The 23,775-nt window shown below is 45.1% G+C and overlaps 1 long non-coding RNA gene across 2 annotated transcripts in view; it reads right to left on the reverse strand.

The window, feature by feature from the left end:
• Nucleotides 1-18,199, reverse strand: part of LOC130143578 (uncharacterized) — a 42,021-nt gene extending 23,822 nt beyond the window's left edge. For both annotated transcript variants that reach the window (XR_008819776.1, XR_008819775.1), the window contains exons 1-2: nt 17,978-18,199; nt 2,655-2,796 (exon numbers count right to left, since the gene is read on the reverse strand). This is a non-coding gene — a long non-coding RNA (uncharacterized LOC130143578). The remainder of the gene's footprint in view (nt 1-2,654; nt 2,797-17,977) is intronic.
• Nucleotides 18,200-23,775: the final 5,576 nt, after the last annotated feature.

Consider the following 23,775-nt stretch of genomic DNA (forward strand, 5'->3'; position numbering starts at 1 on the left):
GTGCCACAAGGACATCAACAAGATGATAACTCTTGAAAAATCAGCAGTCAAATCGTGCTTGAGTTCAGAGAGAGCTAGGCTTTACAGGTGAAGCTGGAGATGCACCCTGATGCTTGGCGGCATGAGGTTGGCACGTCCAGAGCATGAATGGTGTGTTGCACACACTTTCCCAGGCATGTCATACCAAGGCAGTGTGGCAGGGAAGCCTGGAACTTGCAAGGGTGTTGAACACCAAGTAGATCAGCAGAGCTGGACACCAGCCTGGGAGGCAGACACAGCCAGGTCACAGCAATAGCATATATCTTCTCCTTATTCACTCATTTATATTTATATTTCTCTCCCCTCTGGGCCTGTGCCCTGTCCTCCTTTGGCTTTTTTCTTTATCTTGAGTTTCTCCTCCTGTCCTATATCCAGCTTTCCCCAACAACAGTCAGAGCCTAAACCTCTCTCCTTATGCTTCTGCTTCCCACAGATGATACAAACCCATGTAAACAGATGGCTGTGTGGGTTTTCACACGTTTTCCGTATATCTACACATTGATTCAAAGAGACATGTTGCACACCCTTTGCTCTTCCCTCCTACCAGAGTGACACAGAGTGAAAGCAGAGCTCCTGAGGAGCCCTTAGTCCTGCTGTGCTCCATAAAATCACACGTAGCAAGCCCTCCCGTTGCTCACTGGGTTGGGGCCACTCATCTGGTGTTGTAAAATCTGCGGAGGAAATATGTGCTTCTCAGTAATGTGAAGAAAAGCCACTCAGCAGTTCCCATATTATATATATATATTACTTCAAGCAATGCAGATGCATGTCCTTGTTTAGAAAAGTCACACTTATTTCAGCAGTTGCTGCCAGGAGAGAACAGGGCTGCAGAAGGGGTGCCATGTAAATATGGTGAGAAGGGAGTTTTAATTTGCAAGGCTGCTCTGGCACACAGGAACAGGATATTGGTGTCATTGTTGGGGGGGGAAACAAATAATGCAGTTTGGGTTTGCCTTGTGTCATCTTTCAGCTAGAGAAAAGAAAGACTAAAATTCTCCCTCACTGAGATGTCAATACCACATATCTGCTAAGATCATTTGTATGTTTTTGCTCTCACGCAGCTCTTTTGTTCACGAAAGCTAACAAAATTTGTGATTTTTTTTTTTTTTTTTGTTGTTGTTGCTGTCAGGGACAAAAATCTGGCTGAATCAGCACGGGCGGGTGCAGGGCACAGTGGCTTTGCCTGAAAGACGATTCACACAGCCAGCGCATTCGGGTGGGTTAAGCCCCAGCTCCGATGCGCCCTCTGTGTGGATAAAATAACACTTCGAGTGAGCCGTTCTAGAAAATGAAAGAACTAATTGCTGGGGTTAGAAGAATTCAGCCAGTCTCAAGCCATTAGGATCACGGAATTGGAGCAAAGCTGCCAGGGCTTTACCACGCTTAAGACCTAACCTTAGGTTGCTCTTCGATCACACGACCACAGCTCTAACATTCGCAGGCGAACATGCCCTCCATGCCCCGGCAGCGCTTCCCTCCGTGGATGCAGTGATGAGCGCAAGGAATGCCAATTCCACAGTACTCCTGATCGCCAGCAGGATAGGGACAGACAGGCCTGGTGGTTTAATTTGCCCTTTTTTTTTTTTTTTTTTTTTTTTAGAGGAATAAAAACAACAAAAAGACAATCTAGTCTGTCGTGAGATTTCTGACTGATTGTGGAGTAATTTGGGCAGAATGGAATAGAGCCTGCTCAGTGGCTCATGAACAGCACTTATCCGTACTCCATTATTTTCCTTTTAGTTTGCTTTACAAATTAGAAAAGGGCACCAGTGTCAAATTCTTGATGCAAGCCTCTGTGTGAAATGATAAGCTAAATCCTAAATTGGGGTCAAAGCTGTTCATGGGGTTCCTGCTGCTAATAAAAACACTTTTCTTTGTTCCTGCCTGCTAAGATTGCCTGCCCCATTTATAAACAAGATCTTATCCCAAAAGAGATACCTCTACGCAGAAGTTAGGGAAAAGTACCCTGCTTACACTAGAATGTGTCCTTAAAAATATACTATGTTTTGGAAGGAAAAAAGGTAGCATCATTGCATTAAGAGTAATGCATTTATACTAGCTAAAATCCTGGTTTTGTCTGCACATAGCATCTCAGGGTATTTTTCTGAGTGGTTCACAATGTGAACAATAATTGGCAGCATCATGAAATTATGTTCCAATGACTCGTCATTTGTGAAACCTCCCTTTAATTTCAGTTCAAAGATAGGCTGATGAGTTTCCCCCCCCACAGGTTTCTTTTTTGACACTCCTTTCTGAGTCCAAAATCAAAATAAAAAAGCAAGCCTGTAGTGATTTAGAACACAGAGCTCTGGCTGATGTGACATAAAAGCTGACATCACCACACCCTGCTGAGGGATGATACAGCACCTGAAGAGCGATGTCCTACCTGGGCATGAGATTTCATGGGTCCAAAGCTGGGTGGGAATGACTCAGGGGAGTTTTGGTGTCCCTCCCTTGAGGAACAACAGCGTCTGCAAGAGTGAGGTGGTCAACTGTTTGGGTCAGTTACAATTTTATCCTGAAAATTATTTCTTTAAAATGACCTGATCTTAACAATTCCATACCCCTTTCAAAGCCACAGTGCCTGAATCTGGCTTTTTAAGTGAGCTACTGACCTTGCTGTAGCTTGTGCAGCTGTGTAGTACTTTGTGTCAGATCCTCACTGCCATCAGACTTAGACACCAGCAGTCACTGTGACTCTGCCTTGCCTGGTTCTGTCCCCTCTGCTGCCACTGTAAATGGTTTGGAACCTGCTTCCTGCAATCAAATGTATTCTTGAATATTGCAGAAAGTGACTCTTCAAACTTACATTTTCTTTCATTTCCTGTGAGAAAGAAAATCAATTTACCTGTAAATACAAGAAATGCCATTAATACCAGTTGGGGTTAGACAGCTCAAAGCGGTCACAGGAGCTTGAAGTTTTTGGAAACTGAAGTATTTGTTCTTCTTTTTCCTTTTTTCTTTATCTTTCTGCTGACCCTTGGTAACTACCATGAGATGAATTAAAGCAGTCAGTTTGAAATGGCTGGAAATGGGTATAAATTGGAACTGTCTTTGTTGAGAAGTAGCATGAGATGGGATCAAGGCTAGCAGCAAGGGAGGTTTTCGAAGGGCACTACAATGTATAGCAAACCAGCTGTGCGCTTGCATGTGTGCGCTTAAAACTCCTACCAGTAAAGCAGAACCCACAAGCAGAGATGCGAAATCAAACCAAGGAAGACTGTTTTCTTTTGTTCTCTTTTTAGAAACCCTTTTTCTATTTAGATTTACAGTAGTAATAGGTCAGACAAGTCAAAATTTGCATGTATTTATAATGAATTACGCAAATATGATGATAAGAAGCAGTGCTCTCCTGCAGGGCTCAGTGATGGTAACCCTCATCAGCCTTCCCTTGCTACAGCCTGAGCACTTGCCCAAACACACATACAGGGAGAGGCAGGGTAAGGATAAAGCTGAAAGATGTTTGTGTGTCTGCCCTGGGAGCAGCTGAAGGGCTTGAAAGATGAGAAAACAGGAGAGGTAAGGTCTACCTGGAAAAAAAAAATCAGAAAGATCACAGAAACAGGGGCTGCAGTCCTCTGCCTGTCTGCTCGGAGGGACATGATGTGCTCCAAAGACAATATACTCCAGAGAAAATTATTGATTTTACTCAAACCAGGCTTGTGAAACATTTGCCTGGTAAAATAATCCAGCAACACAAACAGCTCAAAGAAAGGCTAGGCATTTCTGCGTGATCTGCCCAAAGACAGCTAAAGCTTGTCCCCAGCTCTGGCATCTCGGGAACTCACAGGCATCTCAAAAAGGTCTGTTTTACCCAACTTCTCTTCAAGGAAGTCCCAGATTAATTCACCAGAGGGAATTTTTCACAGCCTTTGCAAGTGTTGCTGTCAAAACTAGCCACGAAGCAATCTTGTTGAGTAAACAGCCCATTTTCTCTCCTGTTGTACACCCCCCACCCCCCCGCAGAGCCCCAGTCTGAGCAAGCACGGGAAGGTGGGGAGGGGGGCTGGGGAAGAAAAGCCCAGCAGAGCCCACACAGCCAGTCCTCCCTGAACAGCTTGCGTTTCTTCACAAGTGAAATTCCTCTGCCTCCAGAGGCTGAAGGTGCCCTGCAGCAGTGCTGCCTACTGTGCTGAAATCCCCATGGGACGAGGAGCTTGGGGACGCGGGGCTCGGAGAAGGAGAGTTGCTTGCTTTTAGCCATGTCCCCTTGCAACAGCCTTTCCCATGTCCTGCCCTCCCTGCTCACCTCCGCTCTGCTGAGGCTCGGGCTAGGCGTGATTTGTTTCAAAGGCTGGGTTTAATGGCTTTTAATACTAGTTAAGTGGACGGGCTGAGACGCTAGTTTCGAAATGCCTGGAGGAGAGAAAGAATTCTGTATTTCCTGTTATTTGTCTTGCTTCACATAATCCCATTTTTTAGTGAACAGATGGAATATTTTTGGTTTGCTGAACATTTTGTCATCACTATTCAGCACCAACTAACCTGCCAAATGCTCTTGAAAAACACAGTTATTGCAGTCTCTGGTCCTTGGTTTTACAAGAGCAAATTTCCTCCTTGGTTCCCATGAACCAAAAGAACTATTTCTTTGATTCCCACCCCCACCCCCCACCCCCCTGCCTGAAGATCTAAAGACTATTCTCCATTGGTCTCAGTGGCAAAATCTCATTCAAAGTAAGACAGATGTTATTCTGCCAGAGCAGAAAAACTCTTGGATGAAACCAGTAGGGATTGAAATTTCCATTCAGGGAACCCTACCCCTGGTTTGCCAAAAGTGACTGACAGCTGAGGACAACTGTGATTATATTTCCACCACCCCACCCCCCAGTTGGAGGTGGTGCGCTTAAATGAGGAAGTACAAGGAGTTTTAGGTCAGGGACTCTTCTCAGTCTATCACACCTCTGCAAACTTCACTCATTTGCTTTCTGCCCTGCTGAAGCCAAGCTCGTGCTTGACTGAGGCACAGTTTCTATAGGGCAGACATACCTCTTGTAGAAAGGCAGGCTGTCTTCAATCAAGAACATAAAAGATAGACCTCACATGGCTGCCTTTGGTAGGACATTCCCCTGTTGAATTACCATGATGGCTAAAACCTGGATTTTTTGCAATTCGAGTTTATCTGGCTTCATTTTCAGTTGCCAGACATTTTTTGTTTGTTTGTTATTCTTTTCATACTCTTTTTTTTCCTTTCCCTGTTTTCTACCGCCTTCTACTTTCCAGAAATCTTTAAATTGTAAAAAGCAACTCTGGATACAGGATTTTTTTTATTGATTTCATTACCCTACATACAGATACAAAACACCCCCTGATTTTTATTCACTGCTGCTTGGTTAAAAGCGATAACACCTCTCTCATGCATTTGGGTAGGATTTACACCACCCGTGTTCTTTAGAAAATCTGACTATGGTTTGCTACTAGCCTCTAGTTCATCTCTCAGACTGAAACAACAGCAACAGAAAAGACTCCTTTACATTTTTTTACTGCATTGTGACCCTTACAGTGGTTGTCCATATGTTTGTTACCTCTATGTCTGGACTGAACTTGCCTGAATTTGAGACTGTGAAACCAGCAGAAAGTTGCAGAGTGACTGTCAGTTTGTTTTGCACCTGTCATCTCTGATATCCTTGAGAAAGGAAAGAGTATGAGCATGGCTGCAAAACAAAGTAAAGACAAATAATATTTTCATATGCATGTTTCCACTGGAGAAATTTGCTCTAGTGAACAGCAGAGGAAGTTAGAAGAAATTTTATTTCTAGCATTGCCACTATGTGGGATCAGAAATACTTTGCACTTTTGCAGCACTTTACTAGCAGAATTTCCTTATAATATGTCCCGCTCCTTTTCCTGATTTCCAGTTAGAAAATGCTCTTATGGATCTTAGACTGTGAATCGAATAAACATCTCTAGAGGCACACTGGAGTGAGTGTGACTGGGCTTCTACCCTGTTAGTACTACAAGGGGAAGCTCTCTCAGGAAGGAATTTTAAATGTACCGACCCCTACCACCATGGTAGTGAGTCATGTCTCACTTTGGATATTATGGGTCCTGGAAAAGACTTCCCCAAGCTTCAGGATGGACAAAGGGAAGAATTCGCTTTGAGGGACCCTGATACAATGACAATTATTTACAGTAAAAAAAAAAATAAAAATCATAGAATACCATGTTGGAAGCAACCTCATGAATCATCTGGTCCAACATCATGTTCATAAAGAATTTTTATACTTTTTCTGGTAAATTACATTTTTCTCTTAATTTTCTCAGTCATTAGAATCCAAGACAAACAGTCCTGTCCACTGCTCCTCAAGGAAGAAAAGTGGTAAGACAATTCAGGGACTCTATGTCTGATTTATGAATACTGATTCAGTGAATTTCTGGATTTGTTTTATTATGAGTATGCATAGCATTCCTGCATAACTGAGATCCAGCCTGTGATGGCAGACCCATGCCATGTAAGTCCCTGACCAGGAACAGCAGAAAATTGTTAAACCTGTATACATTCACACAGGCAGGAGTGTTTAGAGATCATGGTGTTCCTCACTAGCAAAAGGCAAGCTTGTCAGTAGGGATTGGGATTTCAAGGTTAGAGGTCCCTATGCAGCAACACCAAGAAAAAACCAGCCTAAATGCCAAGAGGAAGGACACACAAGAAAAGAAAATTTCAGGCAAGAAAATTAAAAAAAGAGAATCAGTTTTTGTGGAAGAGACTATTGGTGACTGTTGGACCAGGCAAGGTCAACGAAAGACCACTTAGGTCAGTTGAAACACCAAGATTAGGAAAAAAATATTCAGGAGGGCAATGTTACATCACCAAAAAACCTGAATTAACCTTGAAAAATCTGCAGGTGGTGAAAAAACTGAGGAAGAGAAATGCTCTTTCCTCTTCTGTTGCTGAACATTATGTGTTTGTTCTCTCTACTGCCCAGATTCAGTATCTACAGTATTTAAAAGAGCTGGAAACCCAGGTGTGTCTGCCACAACCAGGGCACTGAAGAGAACACCAGCCTTGAAAAGCTCAAAAAAATCAGAAGCTTAGGGAAAGAGCAATAGAGAAAAAGCCCATGTCCAGGGAAAAACAACAAAGTGAATTTGCAGGTATATGTTGAAAATTTATGCAGAAAGTTTAAGGTGTGTTGACTTCACTGTGTGTAAGCCCAATGCATCAGTGCACCAAATGTCTGCCCGGAAGCCAAGCTACCCTTAGGTGTATTATCCTTATGGATAAGCTATTGATAATCTGCAGTACCAGATTTTTTCCAATGTACTTATCTTCTTTCATCAAACTCCTGAAGTTTCTTAGAAACCCTGATTGCCCAGTGCTTCTGCTGAGAAAAAATAAAAACCTTCTGAGCACTTTCAGGTATTTGATTTGGAGCTAGTCTTCTATCTTTTGCAGTTCAGCATAGAAAGTACCAGATGATTTTTTATGAAGTGATGCAGTCAATCAGTTTTAAAGACAGAAGGGCCATTATTGTAATCCTACCTACTGCAGAGCACAGACCCAAAGAATTCATCCAGTAATTCAGAATTCCAGTATATCTGAACACATCTTAGTAAAAATCTTCTGTCCCAAAAGTCAAGAGCTTTAAATTTTAGCATGTCTAAATCTGGTTATTGCCCAGCTGAAAGCTGACCAAGTTACTTAATGAAAGATTTAATCAGGTCAAAAACATGAATTTAAAAAAAAAATTAATGCAGGAGAATTTCCAGTGTTCCTATACATTAAACAGGAAAAAATTGGATTTTTTGTGATAGAATTTTTATTTTCATATTTCAGTTAATATTAGCATTTAACTTTTAAGTAGTAAAATTACATAATTATATTACTCTAAATTACTGGAAGAATGTTTTGTTCAACCTAGGCTATTCGGGGAAGATTAAAAAAGATAAAAATTATATATTCCGATTTAGGTCAAAAACAATTTTCAGATACTTTGAAATCCTCATGAGAAAGAATCCTAGCATTTTTGAACTAGCTCCAGTTAGAAGAGATTTTTGCTTTGAAATTTGTATTTCTACTTCTGAAATTCTCTTTTAAATAAGCATTTGTGCAGTATTTCTAGTATAAAAGCACCGGGTAGTTTGTATGTTTCTTGTTATTGCCGTTGCTATAACATTGATTGCAGCTGCATTAGTGGAATATTTTCTAAGCCTAAATTTAATCTTACTTCTACCACCATAAGTACATTGACAAGAGATAAGAATTAATGAATCAGTATGCTCATAGGCAACACCGATGGCTTCAAACAAAAAGAATTAGTGTGTGGTTTTTTATGAAGATCAGACTCCACAGACAGATGAACAACTCCCTGAAAGTTCAGTCTGGCGATGTGCAACAATAGTCCCAAGGACCAAAGGAATTTTACTGCTTCTTTTGTAGAGCTGTGGAACACAGGCTTCCTGAAAACAAGAAGCAAATCAGCAGACTGTACATCTTGATGCTGTTACTGACCATTTCTTTGGAAAAAACTGTCAGAAACTCCATGCATCCCGGCTGCAACACAGGCGAAAAGAAAGCCACAAAACCGTTTAAATCCCACTTTGACTCACAGTCACAGAAGTTCAGAAAACTAAGGTAAATTATGGTTTTCTCTAAATTATTTTAATACGATAATATATTTTTTTAATGACTAATGTAAATTACTAGTCATACCGCATCAGGGGAAATTAACTCTATTTTCTCTTTTATTTAATTAATTCTAGACTTGATGATCTTAAAGGTCTTTTCCAACTTAAATGATTCTATGATCCTATAAATGTCTTTGACCTGCATTGCTTTCTATGCGTTCATTTGTATACCTGGGTAGTAGTTATGGTGTAAATACCTTGTTGAAGATTGATATAGTTATAAACAGGTTACAACAACTGTATTTAACTGGCACTCCTAAGCTGTCATCTTCTTGGAGCAAAAGGAAAGAAAACTGGATAAATTTCAGTGTGACAACACTTACATTAAATAAGGCAATGTGAGATAGAGCTTTTTCAGGAAGTACAAGTCAAAAGGAAGCACAAGAAATCACTTAAAATTTAAGTGACATTTATATTAATCTTTTTCCTCTCTGGTCCACTTTGACAGATTGCTGTTGTCCTGTTGAACAACCCTTAACTCTGATTTATGGGCAGGAAGAAGAAAACTGCCTGAGACCTTATGTTGCTACAGAAACCAGATTTGTTTCTTCTAAGACAAGTAAATGCAAACACAAAGATGAAGGGAGGGGATTAAAATTTCACCTTCTGCCTCTCATTGTGCCTTTCATTCATCAGCCACCACTGGAGAAATGAGTCCAACCCATAACCTGACCAGTCACCCCAAACCTGCCACGCACGTACTAGTTTTAGCTAGTGCAGCTGGTCTGCACTAGCAGCGCCGCTGGCAGACACAGACCAGTGCCAGCTGACTGGACAGCAAATCGAAAGGTAACAAAACAAAAACCAAAAAACCCCAAGCCCAAACTCATATAACACTAAGGAGCAAAAAACCCATAAAGACAAGAGAAAAGCAAAGACTGTGCGTGTTGTCAGGATGCAGCCAAAGCCAGGGACAACAGGACACCTTTTCTTTCATCTCCTCTCTCTCTGCCTTTGCTGCCTTCAGAGTTGGGATGAGGTGGGGGCATCAGTCAGCTGGCAGCCAGAAAGCAGGGAGAGACCAGCAGATGTGATGTGAGGGTCTGCTTCTAGTACACACACACACACCCACAACTTGTTTTGCTTAATCCTATGCTTAACTTTAAGTGAATAAGTGAAAGCAAATGGAGTTTGGCTCTATGGAAAATTATTCATGCCATTTCCCTTGCTCTACTTCTTTATAAAACTTTTGAAAATGTAAAGCCATCCAAATGATGGAAAAAGCACTGTTCCCTGTGACTTTCACAAGTTACTCAAGGGCCTTTGCCGGTCCCTGTGACCATCACAAAACCAGCTTTTCAGCAGTTGATGTGGGCTCTTTGTCACCCTACAGTCTTTTTCCTGGAGAAAGACGCTTTAAGCTCGCCCTTCTGCTCTTCTCCTGCTAAGTCTGTGTCTGTAACACTCCATGGTTTTCAAACCACTGTCTTAATTTAATCCCATAGCTGTCAAGGGGACAATAACTTTTAAAAGGAAGCCAACAGCCAACCAAACATGGCTAAATAAAACTGGTGATCACCAGCAATACAGCCTTTTTGATTCCTGTGAGCCAATACCTGGTGAAGGGCTGGCAGGTAGGGAAGATCTACAGACCAGCTATTTCTTATTCTGCTTTTCACCTTACTATTTCACAGAAGAAACACTTTTCTCCTGCCACAGGTTGTCTAAGGGCAGCACACTGTGCCCAGGCAGCTGCCCCCAGTGCTGTCCCCAGACGTCCCTCACTCTCCAGGGCCAGCTGGAAACACCAGCCTGCAAACAGCCAACAGCACAAGGGGTTTTGTTCTCCATGGGATCCCAGTGCCAGCTCTAAAAGCCAAGGTCTTCTACATCTCCACTGCAATGGTAACGAACCTTCCTGGTGCCAACACCAAGAGCCTTTCGGTCTGCTGGGGTGGGACCTTTCTTGGGGTGAAATGGAGGGAGTTCTGCTCCCATGCCCATTACTGAATTCTCCACAGAAACTGCAGGCAAGGATGCCAATTAACGCTAATTGGGATTTTTTTTTTTTTTAATATGTGGACACGTGTCCATTAGGAACTCGATTGATAGACTGAGACAAGTGACTCATTTTTCTGTTGCCATGAAGTAACCATTGTACCACTTTGGGTTCTTTAAAAGGAAAATATAGCAGACCTCACCTGCTCCCATTAAAGCCAAAGAGTTTTGCCACCACTGAAGGAGAGAATGGACACTTGACCTAGGGGTAAGTATTGCATTGCCTTGCAGAGTTTTTATCCAGGAAGAACACCTTGCTGGATAAAAATATAGTCAGAGATATTGCTAGTGTTGTTAGCAACACCTTGTGCTTTCTTTCTAAATACTCTTCAATTTTTTTTCTTGATGCTCAATTTAAGAAGACCCAATGTGAGCTTTATGTAACTACTAAACCTGGCTTTCAATTTATTTTGAATTCTTCCTAAACACTTTCCAAACACCTAACATGAGATGCACAGTGAGCTGAAGATTAAATGAGTATACGGGCTTCTCTGGTGGAAAAACACTAGGTTTGGCCACAGGAGGAAGCTGACAGCTCCATTACAGACTCGTCAGTAATCAGCTGTATATAAAGAGGACACCAGCATCTGGGTCTCCTGTCCAGCATGAGGCAGTGAAGGAAGAAACACAGACACCACACAACAAAGGTGAGGGACCCCAAATAGAATTTTCAGCTGCTCTTCCAGAGAAGCAGGTAGTCAGCCTAAGGCATCATTCCTGAACAACTCTCTTGGCAGGGAAACTGCTTTTGAAAAACGCTGCTCATTTGTTTTTTCTTTCCCTGACCCATGGCCCTAATGTGTGGATCATATGCAAAGGCAAGATCAGAGATGACAGAACAGTTTTGCTCTCAGATACAGTCAGGTAGCTGAATAAATTCAGCTCAGTGAGTTTTGGCATTTAAGGAGCAACAGCTGGAAAATTCCTTTTAGCACTTTTTTGACATAAATCAGTTGAAAAACAGGAGGGTTTTCTTCCAGGGCAATCAGCTGCACTAGTGTCCCTGGTCAAGCCCTGGCTCTCCCTGGTGTAGAGCACAGAGCCCAGCCTGCCTGGGAGAGCTGCGGAGACAAATCTCACCCTTGAGTTTTCTTGAGCATTTTGGTCAGCAGAAGTGAGGCAAGGCTTTGGAAAAAAAAATAAAAATCCACCTTTTGCTTTTGTAATTCTCTTTTTGTCAATAAAAAATTTTGATTTGTCAGTCAAAAAATGATTTTGACTAACTATAATATTATGTACAGAAATCTAAGAATTATTATTTGAGTCTTGTTTAATACCACCCCTGAACAAAGGCTGAAATCCCCTAAGAAAAGCAGCAGAGTTTGGTGGACTGGAGACAGAACCAAGAGTGCTAACAACAGCGCCTAGTGGGATTAGAAGCAATCCAAGAATCCAGAGCTAGTTTTTGCTTCCTGGCTTGGTACCCCTCATCAGCAGAAGGGCTGCTAGTAGAAAACAAACTATCTATCTGCTAAATTCCCACAGGCATCCAGGCACAAGAAAATATAGTGGCATTTCTCCACCCTTTGCCTTGCCTAACCCTGTTCCAACTACTGAAGGCTGATCCTCGTAGACTTCCGCAGTGGTTTACCCTCTAGAGAGTCCTCTCCACAGCCTGGTAGAATGAAACATCTCCCTGCATGGCTCTGATCTTTTCAGGCCATATTGATCCTCTCTAAACCTGGATTCTTAGGATGCCAAGTGCCAAAGGCTTTCCACAAGATATAAACGTTACCTCAGTGTTCCTCTTATGAGCCTGCTGATCATGAAATGACTCAATGATTCAAAGACTGTGAGCCCAATTATTTGAAATTATAAATGTCTGCATAATAATAAATGAAATTTATTAAGCTTGCATCCTTGTACGGTAGTGCCTTTCTAACAGATGGAGCACTGCTTTGCTACATACACTGAAGCAGAGGAAGAGCATGCAGAGTGCTCAGCTACTAGAAAGGTTTTGCGCACAGAAGAGATTTCCAAAGTGGGCATTTTTCTTTCTCTCATACATTAAAAAAATCCCACCTGTTTTTTTCTTACATGTACTACCGGGTCAGTGACTTTGCAACATACATTATACTGTATTGCTGATGAACTTAAGAAACAACGCTGACTGTAAGGTTCCTGGTAAATCATCTATTAGAATAGACCTTTTCTTACCATTTACACTTGCACTAACTCTTGATCTGCTGTTGCTAATACTGTATTGTTGTTCCTAGTTACACAGGATGTAATCTTGCCAAACCAGTCGTCTTTTCTGTAGATGATTCAGGCAAGTGTTTATTTCATATATAAGGATGCAGCATGTTAAAGGTTGTTTGCTTCCTGAAATGGATGGTTTCTCATCCTGGCTGAGTCACCGCGCCTCCTAAAATAACGTCTTCTTTAGGCCTGGGCAGAGCGTGCAGCTGCTGTGGGCAGGCTAAAGGGCTCACCCTCAGCCCCCTGAGGGCAACAGTGCCAGTGGGAAGAGGGGGTCATGGGTAGATGGTGCCTGGGGGAACATCAGTATAAAATCAGTGAGATTATCCTCAGCTTTAGCTAAATTGCAGAGGAACGCCGAGTTTGTCCAGCACAGATGCACCAGTGCTTCATATTCACAAATAAAACCCTACTGTGCTGGGTGCATGTTCAGTAATGGACTAGAACTAACAGTATTTATACCACAAGAAATCGGAATTTCCCTGTTTTTTTAATCAGCAAGGTGGGTAGACAAAAAGTACATGGTATTTCTGTCTCACTACACTGAGCTGCTCTCCTGCTGGTAGCCATGCATGCCCAAAGGACCAGCAGCTTTGGGGTGAGCAGGGCTCTGTTGCTGTGTGCAATGCTGAAGAAACCCCACCCTCATGGCACAACTTTTCAGTATTTGAAAGGGGCTCGAGATAAACCAAGCCAAAGGTGTGAACCTTGCTGAGCGGAGCAAGACCCACTTGCATTCAGGTTGCCAGCAGCTCATGGCCTTTGGGAAATGCCTTGTGCGGCTCTTACCATGCACAAGGTGAGTCTGGCTGGCCCCAGGATGATGCCAGGCAGCATCCCTAGGCAGACCCAGAAGAGCCCCAACTGTCAGGATATTTATCTCACCCATGACATTGCTCATATGTGTGTGCTTCTCCCAAGTAGTGAACAGCTGTAGACATGGGGTCTACTCCTAAAGCAACCACCCTCTTGGAGGTACAGCCACACGTGCTTGGGTGCCAGCCTGGGATATAACAGCACCTTACTCTTGTGAGCCAAACTTTAGCCCAGGAGTGGCAGATACCTTCTGGAAGCCAAAACCCTGATTTTTACTTTGGTGTAAGAATTATTCAGTGTTCCTTCTTCCTGAGGTCCATTCTCACTACCTGTAAAATATTTCTGTCGGCATGCCAAGGAAAACCTTCAGCCTTCTGCCTGCAAACCACAGAGCAACGAGGTCAGCCATTAGGTGACTGAGTGTCTTCAAGTGATGGACACACTTCAGGCAAAGGTTCAGGTGAGACACAGCAGCTGCTGCAGACTGCTGGGCTATGCGGCTATGGATTGTGGACTTTTGTAGAGTTTGTGTAATATTGCTTCCAAAAGCATTATTACAGCTTCATTTTAATGACCTTATTGATAAGCTGAAGTGGCTCCCATTGCATCATGCGCTGGGAGCAGTGCTACATTACTGCTGAAATATCAACCGTCCAGACAGTGAATTTTAGGGCTACAGAGATTTCAGATTCTGCTGCTAACTCTGGAATTATTTAAACTGTAAATTGTCCAGGGAATAAACTGTCTTTTTATTCTGTGTTTGGATAGATGTTAACATCATAAAAATAGTGAATAATAATAAAAAAAAAGATCAGAGTATCTTTTGGTAAAAACTATTGCATTAGCTCCATTTTCTCCATCCCACTGAACAAGACTATATTAGCTAGGAATGTATAAAAGTATGCCCATTAAAAGGAAAAGCCATTTGCAACACATTTCAATCTTTCCAGTGTAACAGGGCAATGGAAATTGTCTCTCTTCACAGAAAAAAACCAAGAATATTCCCCAAATCATCATATAAATCTTTTGTTACTAAAAAACCAAGAGCTGATTTTCAAAGAAAAAACCCCACTTTTTAACATTCATATAATTTAAGCTACAGTCCAAGAATGTTTTTTACTTTCAGATAAAAATAATTCCCAATCAGATTTCATACACATGTAAAATAACTTGAAATTAAAGTGTAAACTTGCATAATTTTTCACGCGATTTAAACACAAGTTTATCAGATCTCTTCTGCCATCATTTCAATAATATGATAAAGCACTGGTAATACCACTGAGATTGCGACTCAGATTCAACAAGATCCAGCTTCTGAATGGTGAAGCATAACCTAAGATAATAGAACATGTAAAACAACATTAACAAGACAAAGAACACAAAATAATTTACAGACTTTTTAAATGGCATGGAGGCCATTTACGTGCTGGCTATGAATTCACAGCCACCTCTTAGTGAAATATTTAGCGGGACACTTCATGTGCGTAAAGCTACTGTGATGTATGATTGTATGAAGCTGAGGATTTGTCCTGACTTTACCAGGGAACAAAAAGCCTAGAAAAGCACCAGCTCAGAGGAAAAAGGATGCTCTCTGGAAACACAAGAAGGCCTTAAGTATTGGAGGCAATTATGTAAGCCAGATAAATTCTTTAAGTACAAGAACAAGAACATTAGCTGCCCATGAGCACATAGAGGGCAGACTAGGCATTACACTTCTATCAGGAGCACTGCTACCTGCATCTCTGACTCACTGCATCTAGAAAAAAAATATGTCTAAATGAGGTCAGGTCTTAGCAAACTGACCTGCCTTGGACCCTTCCCATACGGACCCTATCACTGACATCCCACCCAAATGCACCTGTAGGGGTCATGTGCTGGGTCCAGTTCTGGGCTGCCCAAGATGAGAGACATGGCCTTACTGGCATGAGTCTGTTGAAGGGCCACAAAGGTGGTTAAGGGACGGAAGCATCCGGAATACGAAGAGAGGCTGAGAGAACTGGGGCTGTTCAGCCTAGAGAAGGCTGAGCGATATCTTACCAATATGTGTCAGTAACACTCCTGTGAGGAAAGGGAGTAGAGAAGATGAGGCCGCACTCAATAGTGTCCAGTGAAACGACATGAGGCAATGGACATAAACTGAAATACAGAAAAATCCATTTAACTACCCAGCAACTTACCCTAGCTTACCCTGCTCTGAGCAGGGGTGCTGGACCAGACAATCTCCAGAGAAACTCATAATAACACAGGAATATTCAATCTGATAGGGAGTCTTGTGCATCAGAAATCAGTGTGAAAAATAAGCATGGGGGAAAAAAGAATCAAAAAGACAAATTGAAAATGTTGAGAAAAATCTCTACAACCCAATAACAGACATCACACTTAGGAAATCTTGGCTCCAGTCTTGCCTCATTTTTTCCCCCCTCTGTTATCCTCTTAAAATGGAGCAGCGTTAACAAGAAATCCTCACCCTAGACCACCCCATAGTTAGCAGGGGATGCAAAGCCTTCAACTCCAGGCCTGTGCTTCAACTCAAGCAGGAGAATTGGTCTTCCAGACCTTCAAAGCATGATTTAATTGCCGAGCAACTGGATAAAATATATCAGCTGTGTCAGACATGACACACCAGGACAAAGGAGCCCCTAGAGAGATCCCATATGGTATGGGCTGTCAGGCCTGTCCTTCTGAAGTCTTGTAAGTAGGAGATGGAGGCATCTCCTTCTCTTCCTGAAAGTCCATTTTTTTTCCTGGGTGCTGTGGCTAGGGAACTTGAGACTCTCCGATTCCTCTGAAGTACCTAACCCCAAACCAATTTGGCAGCACTGCAACAGACAAATCCCACGGATGATTTAGGTATCACAGATAGATACTCTCTAAGGACACAAAAGGCAGTATTCTGGCTGCCAGCTCTGTCCTTACACAAATCTAACAGAAACCTTTTAAGTGTAGCCGCTGGGATAATCCCATTATTATTATTCAAAAACGGGCTTAAAAGCTTCATACTACCATCTATTTCAGAAGTCAAATACAGCCACATATCTCCCTGGTCCTGGACCCAGCTGCCATTAAAAAATTGAGGAGTTTTAGGAAAGCGTTCAGCCTGGTTTTGATTTGTGGTTTTACCTGGTGGTAGACAAGTCAAAAGTGAACTCATAGCTACGTTTTGTTCCACCTCCACCCAACATATGTTTTGCAACTTCCTACTTCAAGACAAAGTCGAGCTTCAAGGTCTGACTCTTCCCTTTGTCCATACAGTTGCTAATACCCGAAAGATGCTCTTATTTACCAGCCAGGTAACCACAACTGCAAACACACAGTCCTACCCAAAGATATGTTCCAGACGAGTATCTCTTCAGAATTTTTTTAATGGCCAGTTTAAAACAGAAATTAATTCTATTGATTTGCCGTTTCATATTTCTTGAGACTAATAAATCTAACCATTAACCCATCACTTAGAGGGCTGCTTCTCCCCACCTGGCTGAATTAGGCGGTTCCGCAAGAAGGCTCCAGCACAGAAACCCACGCCCTCTGCCAAACGGAGAGTCCCGAGGTTTGAGAGACTGTACTGCATGAGTCACCACACAAGATTTACTTCTGGCCGACTGTTTCGATAAGTAATAATGCTTCCTCCAGACAAAACTATCCAGAAACCGGCATCTAGCCTCCGTCTCCCAACAGCAGCCCGCAGCAAGCGATGCCACCAGGCATCGCAGCCAAGGGCTGGTAAATCCCAGGATTTGTAAACAGCGGTAAGAGGGAGCTGTAATGAGATCAGTGTCGGGGATTGCAGCCTACAGAGCCATTTTTAAATGAGGTTTCCTGCAACAAAAGCTAGCTCCCGATAACCTTTTCCAATAACACGGGGTGAAAAGTGTTGGATTTCAATTACAATACGCGATACTAAGGCGTGGACAGACAGCTTGGTACTCCCCTTGCAGGCAACTGCTCAGGCAATTTGTTTATTTTTTATTTATCGGGAAAGAAAAGGAAATCTTAAATTACCAGACTACTGTACCAGAAAAGTCCAACATCGTATAATCGAAAGGAGATGAACGGTCCCGTTATTATTTGCTGTTATTACATGGCATATTAGAATCGAGGAATAAAGTCACAAACGAAAAGTGAGCACAGCCACGTTTGTTTTCCTTCCCCCATTCCATTCCAAATGCAGCTCTCAAGGACAAAAAAAAACAAAAAAACAAACGATAAACCTCATGAAACATATCTAAAATAGATGTTCTTCGTTCCAAAATTTCAAGGCGCTAAAACGACCCCACTTAGGGTTAGGCAAAGGGTTTCTTACCTGGAAAAAAGCTCCTTCGTTTCTCGGGACTGGTCTCTTCCCTCCTCCCGCACTTTCACAGCCACATCTTTGCTACTTTGCCGACAGAGCAGCGAGCTGGGGCGCAGGGGCGCCGGCCCCCCGTCACAGCCCGCACGGGGCGAACGCCCAAGCCCGCTCTATTGGGAGGAGAGCGGCAGCCCCGGGCTGCCTCCACCCGGGCACAGCGCTGCCGCGGGGAGCGCAGCCCCTTTGCGCTCTATTTTCAGAGCTGCTCCCTCCCAGCTGCGCGCTCCGCAACCGCCGCTGTGCCCCGTCTTTTTGCAATTCCATCCGCGCTAAAACCAAAACCCAAACTATTTTAGATAATTTTTTTTCTCCTTTTTACTTTAGAAGTGGGCATTTTAGCAGAGAAAGCGCCTCTTTAGGTACATCTGGTCGTAATTTTCTAGCGCTGCGTTCCCACGAGCCTGTAGTTAAAAATAAATCAAAGACAGGGAACTGAGAGAAGAGTTTTCGCATTTTGCTGCTGCCCAGACGGCTTTCTGGTCGTTAAAATGAATTTGTAACACTTGGGGATTTCTTTCCACGTGGAGGCTATTAGCGCGGTATTTAAGGGCTATTTAAGGGCTAATGTGCCGAGTTTGTTCTTGTTAACGGTGATGCCTATTTAAAACTAACTACATGGGGCTTTGCAAAAGCTTACAAACTTTTAAATTACTAGTCTGCTTGTTCCAAGAGGGGAAAGGTGTTACTAGTGCTCCCTATTGCAGGTCTTCTCGATGCCGGGGTGCTGTTCGGTGGTGGTAGGAAAGCATAAATCCTGGTAATGCCTTAATTCCACGCATTTGGGCATTTTTTAATTAATTTTTTTTTTTTTTTTTAAAGAATGACTGCTTGGATTGTACCGGCCAGAAGGAAAATCTCAGTAAGGTTGTGAAGCAGGGCTTACCACCGCTGTCGACAGTACACCTGAATGTAATTTGAAATGTGAACTCATAGCAAAGGCAACCCAGGAGCGACAACTGTCCACCCGACCTGGTCCTTCTTTTCCTTTAGCTCTTATCTGCCACCTTCGCTGGGGCAGGGTGTCGTTGTTTGCTTGGTTTCACATTTTACCTTATTGAACATCTGCACAATGGCTCTGGGGAGGCCGTCGCTGCCGGCGGGGCTGCGGTCCGTTTTACCCATGGACAGGCAGCAGCCACCGGTCCTCTTTCCGCCGCCCGCCGGGAGGCTTAGGGCTTCCGAGTGATGCCGGTTCCTTCTCCTGGGCTGGCGGGACTGTCGCTGGCCGGTAGTGCCAGCGGGTGTTCCCTCGCCCTGTCCCATGGGGGGGGGGCCGCATCTTCTCTAGTGGCTTCCCGAGCGGCTGTCGGTGAGCCCGCACGGCACTGACCGAGGGGTGGCCGCTTTTCACTGACCGAGAGAAGGGGAGAAGGAGTGGGATGACGGGTTCATCCCTAGAAAATAGCCGGGAGCGCTGGGTTAGCCAGGTTTGCGAAGTGGGAGCGTTCCTGTGAGGCGGGGTCCTGCAAGGAGCAGGGCAGGGCGGCAGCTCCCCTTCCCCCCCACCAGCCAGAGAACCCGCCCCTTTGCCCCATCCCTCCCTCCGCGCCGACCCGCTTGAGGATGAACAGAGTAGATGGGGCAGAAAGGGGGGCTGGAAGGGAGCACATTTGCTCATTAAGAAGGCTTCAAAGGTGACAGAAGCATGTCAGGCTGCTGATCCAAGCCCCCTGTTCCGCTGGGGGTGGTGGTCACCCCCACCGCCGGGTTCATCCAGAGATCCCCGCAGGTGGCTCCCGTCGAGGCGGCGGTCGCCCCGGCGGGGCTTCTGGACAGGCGCCAGGCGAGGGCAGGCCGGGGGCTGCGGGGAGAGGCGGCTGCCCGCCCGGAGAAGGTTCCTGCCCGGGGAGGGCTCCTGCCTTGGGGGCTTCTCCTCCGCCCGTCGCACCGTGCGGTCGGCGCGGCAGGGCACTGCTACACTTACACCGTGCCGGGCGGGGAGAGGACTGAGGGACAGAGGCCGGGCGATAAACAAACAAGTAAACAAACAAACAAACAAACAAATGCAAGGCTCGGGTGTGATTGATATGTTGCACCCAGCTCGCCGCCGGCTGTCACGACCGCCGAGGCAGCGTCTCCTCCTCTCGCCCTGCAGCGCTGGAAATGTGTGCGGGAGCGATGGCTGCGGGAGTAGCCGCCGGGAAACCCGCCGGGAAACCCACCGGGAAACCCGCCGGCTCTTCCCCGGCGCAGTGAGCGGGGGCACGGCGCAGACATAGGCACGGCCCTGCCTGACAACTAATCAATAAGCGCCCATTAACCAAAAGGAAATGGTGTGAATCCTCCTGGTTCTCCTTTTGCAACCAAACAACACAGCAAACACTAGTAAAGGATCGCAACCCGCCATGACAGTATTTGTACAAAACCAACAAATGGAACATTTCCTCTGTTCGTTTCAGGGGAGAAGGTCGAGAACCGCAATGCTGATCCCCCTTCCTGAAAAAAAAAACCGCCACCGCCACCCCCTCCCCAAGCAAAAGAAAACAGCCCCCCAGTCAGCCCTAGGTTTCGAAGGTGCCCAGGGGCGAGCGGGCTCTCACAGAGGCACGTTTGTGTGGCGTGTCAGTGCTACAAATGGTTTCACACACACACACACAGTGGTGGGAGGAAGGCGGCGAAGCCCCACCAGGACCCGTGGAGGACCCCCAACCCCAGCCCCAGCCCAAACCTCAGCCCCAGCCCCAGGCCCAGCCCCAGCCCCAGCCTGCCCAGCCGCGCCCGGCCCGCGGGTCGCGCTTCTGCGGCCGCGATTGCGGCCCCTGCGCTGCGCGCGCGGCCAGCGGTAACGTCTCTGCTGATGTTTCAAGTGTCACCAGAAACCGTTCGACCACCTACTTATTCGTCTTTCCTAAGATAAAGGAACTATTTCATTTCATATTCGTCTTTGTATTCGTATTCTCTCTCCCTTTTTCATTTCCTTTCTTTCCTCCTTCCTTTCTCTCTTTCTCTTCCTTCCTTCCTCCCTCCCTTCCTCTCTTCCTCCCTCCCGCAGCCCTTCTCTTCCTCCTGTCTCTGCCCCTTCCACTCTTTCATACTCTTTCTCTCTCATTCTTTCGTTCTTTCCAGTCGTTAGCTCTGGCTTGAAGGAGATCTGATGTGATTAAACTCACAGGGCGTTGGAGGAAAGAGGTAAATTAAGCCAAAGGGACTGAAGATGAAAGAGGCTTGCTCGACTCGAGTGCCCGAGGACAGCTGCCCTCCTCCCTCCTCCCCTGGGTCACGCCAGCTCCCCGCCGTCTCCCGCGGGACCCTTCTCTTGATCCTGCTCCGGAGCCGCTTCTTCCGACGACACCGAAAAGCATCATTATCATTCCCCCTCCTCCCCCCCCCGCCTTTCTTTTCACCTATCGCTCCTCCGGGAGTGCGGAGAACCCCCCCCGGCCCGCAGCGCCGCCCGGCCCGGCGCCGCCTCAGCGGTGCCCAGCGGGGGGACCGCGGGGAGGTGGTGGGGTGCAGCGAAGGAGGGAGGGATGTGGCCTGCGGGGCTGCGCGGGGGGCAGAGCCCTCTGTGTGTGTGTGGGGGCAGAGCTCTGCCAAGGCGGGGCTGCCCCGCACAAAGGGCGAGGCGGAGGCCGGCGGCGGCCCGGCCGGCTCGGGCCGTCACGGTGCTGCCGGCGCCGGTGTCTCCGAGCACCGGGAGCCGCCGACCTCCACTCCCGGGTCGGGAAAGGCGGCCCGCGGCTCCCCGCCGCAAAAAAAGAGGGGAAAAGAGGGAAAAAAAGGTATAGTCCCGGTCCTCAGGCTCCACCTGCAATTCGGCCATCGCCTAAATACAATTTAAACCTTATATTTTTATTAGCGCAGAAAATAATGACGATAATAACTAACCCCCCTCCCCCCCAACCAACCAACCAAAAAAGCAGAAATCTACTCCAGTGTAAAATTCCTTCTTGCAGCCCAAGGAGCGTCGGTGCTTTTCTGTCCAACAGGACGTTTTAAATGTTAAAGACGTTGCGGAGCGTGATAAAGATGCCTCGAAACGCAGCGACGAAAGGCGGCAAACAAATCCGATCGCAAATTTTGGTGGGTCCCAGTTTATCTTTCGGCGAATCAAAGGAAAACACAAAATGCCGGGACCACAAAGAACAGCTGCAATGCCGAGCAGCGAAAGCCCGAGGTATAAATAATTTTCAGGCTATTGGTGTAGCGATAAAAAAGTAATCTAAAATGACTCGAGACCGAATTTTAAAGTTGGTGGGTACACAGCCACCTAGCTCGGCATCTTCAACAGTAATCTGTGTTCTGTTCGTTTCTTTAAAATTATTTCTAAAGCGCGCCCTGAGTTTTCTTTATAGCCGTAACGAAATTAAGATATTGCAATGGGAGAGCAGCGTTAGCCAAAGAAGCTGGGATGCAGGATACCTAATATCAGCCCCAGTCGAAATACTTCAATACCGCCGTGCAGGAAAATACTGCGGAGATTTAGAGGAATAAAAATACGAAACGAAACAAAGCAAAGTAGGCAGCTACTTCCTCGCTTAACGATTATGTGTCTCAAGTGAGGAGAGGAGAAATTGCATTTGGAGTCATCAAATCTGTGTTAAAAAACCTCTGGCGGAGAGTCGTGGAAGGCTGCGAAATTTGAATCCGTGTGATGAATGTGTTTTAAACTGAGATGTTATATTTTTTTAGGACGCCAATATGCAATATTTATTTTATTACAATCAGAGAGAAATAAACAAGCAAATACAAAGTAGACTTAATTCTTTAAACGGGAAAACAAATTAGTCGGGTGCGGAGTTGTTCGCGTATTGATTTACTGATGGATCATTTCTCCGGAGGGTTATTAATAGGTGAAAAAAAAAAAAAAGAAATCAGGTGAATTTTCCCCACTGGAAGAAGGTCTTGGGTGAAAGACAGATTTCTGCTCCCGGGCCCTCACCTCTCCCTAAATGCAGTGCTTTTCTGGCTGGAAAACCATGCGTGATTTGCAGCACACCAGCAAGTCGCTCCCGGTGACTACTCCCTCCCTGCCCGAGTCCGCTTAATTTGTAAATAAGTTCCAGGGCCTCTTTTCACAGAACCCAGTTGAGCAGGTAATTTGTTGTTAGTGCTTGTTTAAATGTTGTGAACCATGCACTCAAAAATAGGAAAACTATACACAAAAGAGGCAAACATGGGAACACAACTGGAAATTACTGAGTTATAAAAATGTCAAAGAAAAGCAATTTGCAAAGAGGCATCAGTAATTGTCTCGTACATTAACGGGAATGATTTGCCAAGCCCAACCCTTTTGTTCTCCCCAGGCTGGACGGGCGCTTTGCCACCGACCTCAATGGGACTGGATCAGGACCTCGGCATCAGGCTCTTAGCCCAGGGAGGTGCTCAGGGACAGGGCTGGATCCTGCCTTGCAGACCTGCAGTCCTGGGGTGTGTTTTCAGGGGGAATCCAGCAGATTTATGGTGGACTGGCTGAATGGGAAGGTATGTGTGCATCTGAGCATTGGATTTGAGGGCATCTTCCAAGGATTCAAGGAAAGCAGTCACAGCTTTGTTAATAGAAGAGCTGAATGGAAAGCAGAGATTGATGGGATGCTCTCCAGCATGCCTGGGAGTGACATGCTGCAGCCCTGCTCATGTCAGCATGGGATGATGTGCTGTGGTCAGACTGAGACCCTGGGATGTTCCTCCCCGTCTGGAAGAGCCATACTTTCCTGCATCCCAGGGAGGCTTAAGCAAGTCCATCCCCTGCTGTTTACCTCTATCATCTCCCCAGAATTACATTTCATAAATGAACTCCCATCGTAAAG

Source organism: Falco biarmicus, chromosome 1 (genome assembly GCF_023638135.1).
Source record: "Falco biarmicus isolate bFalBia1 chromosome 1, bFalBia1.pri, whole genome shotgun sequence".
Taxonomy (NCBI): Eukaryota; Metazoa; Chordata; class Aves; order Falconiformes; family Falconidae; genus Falco; species Falco biarmicus.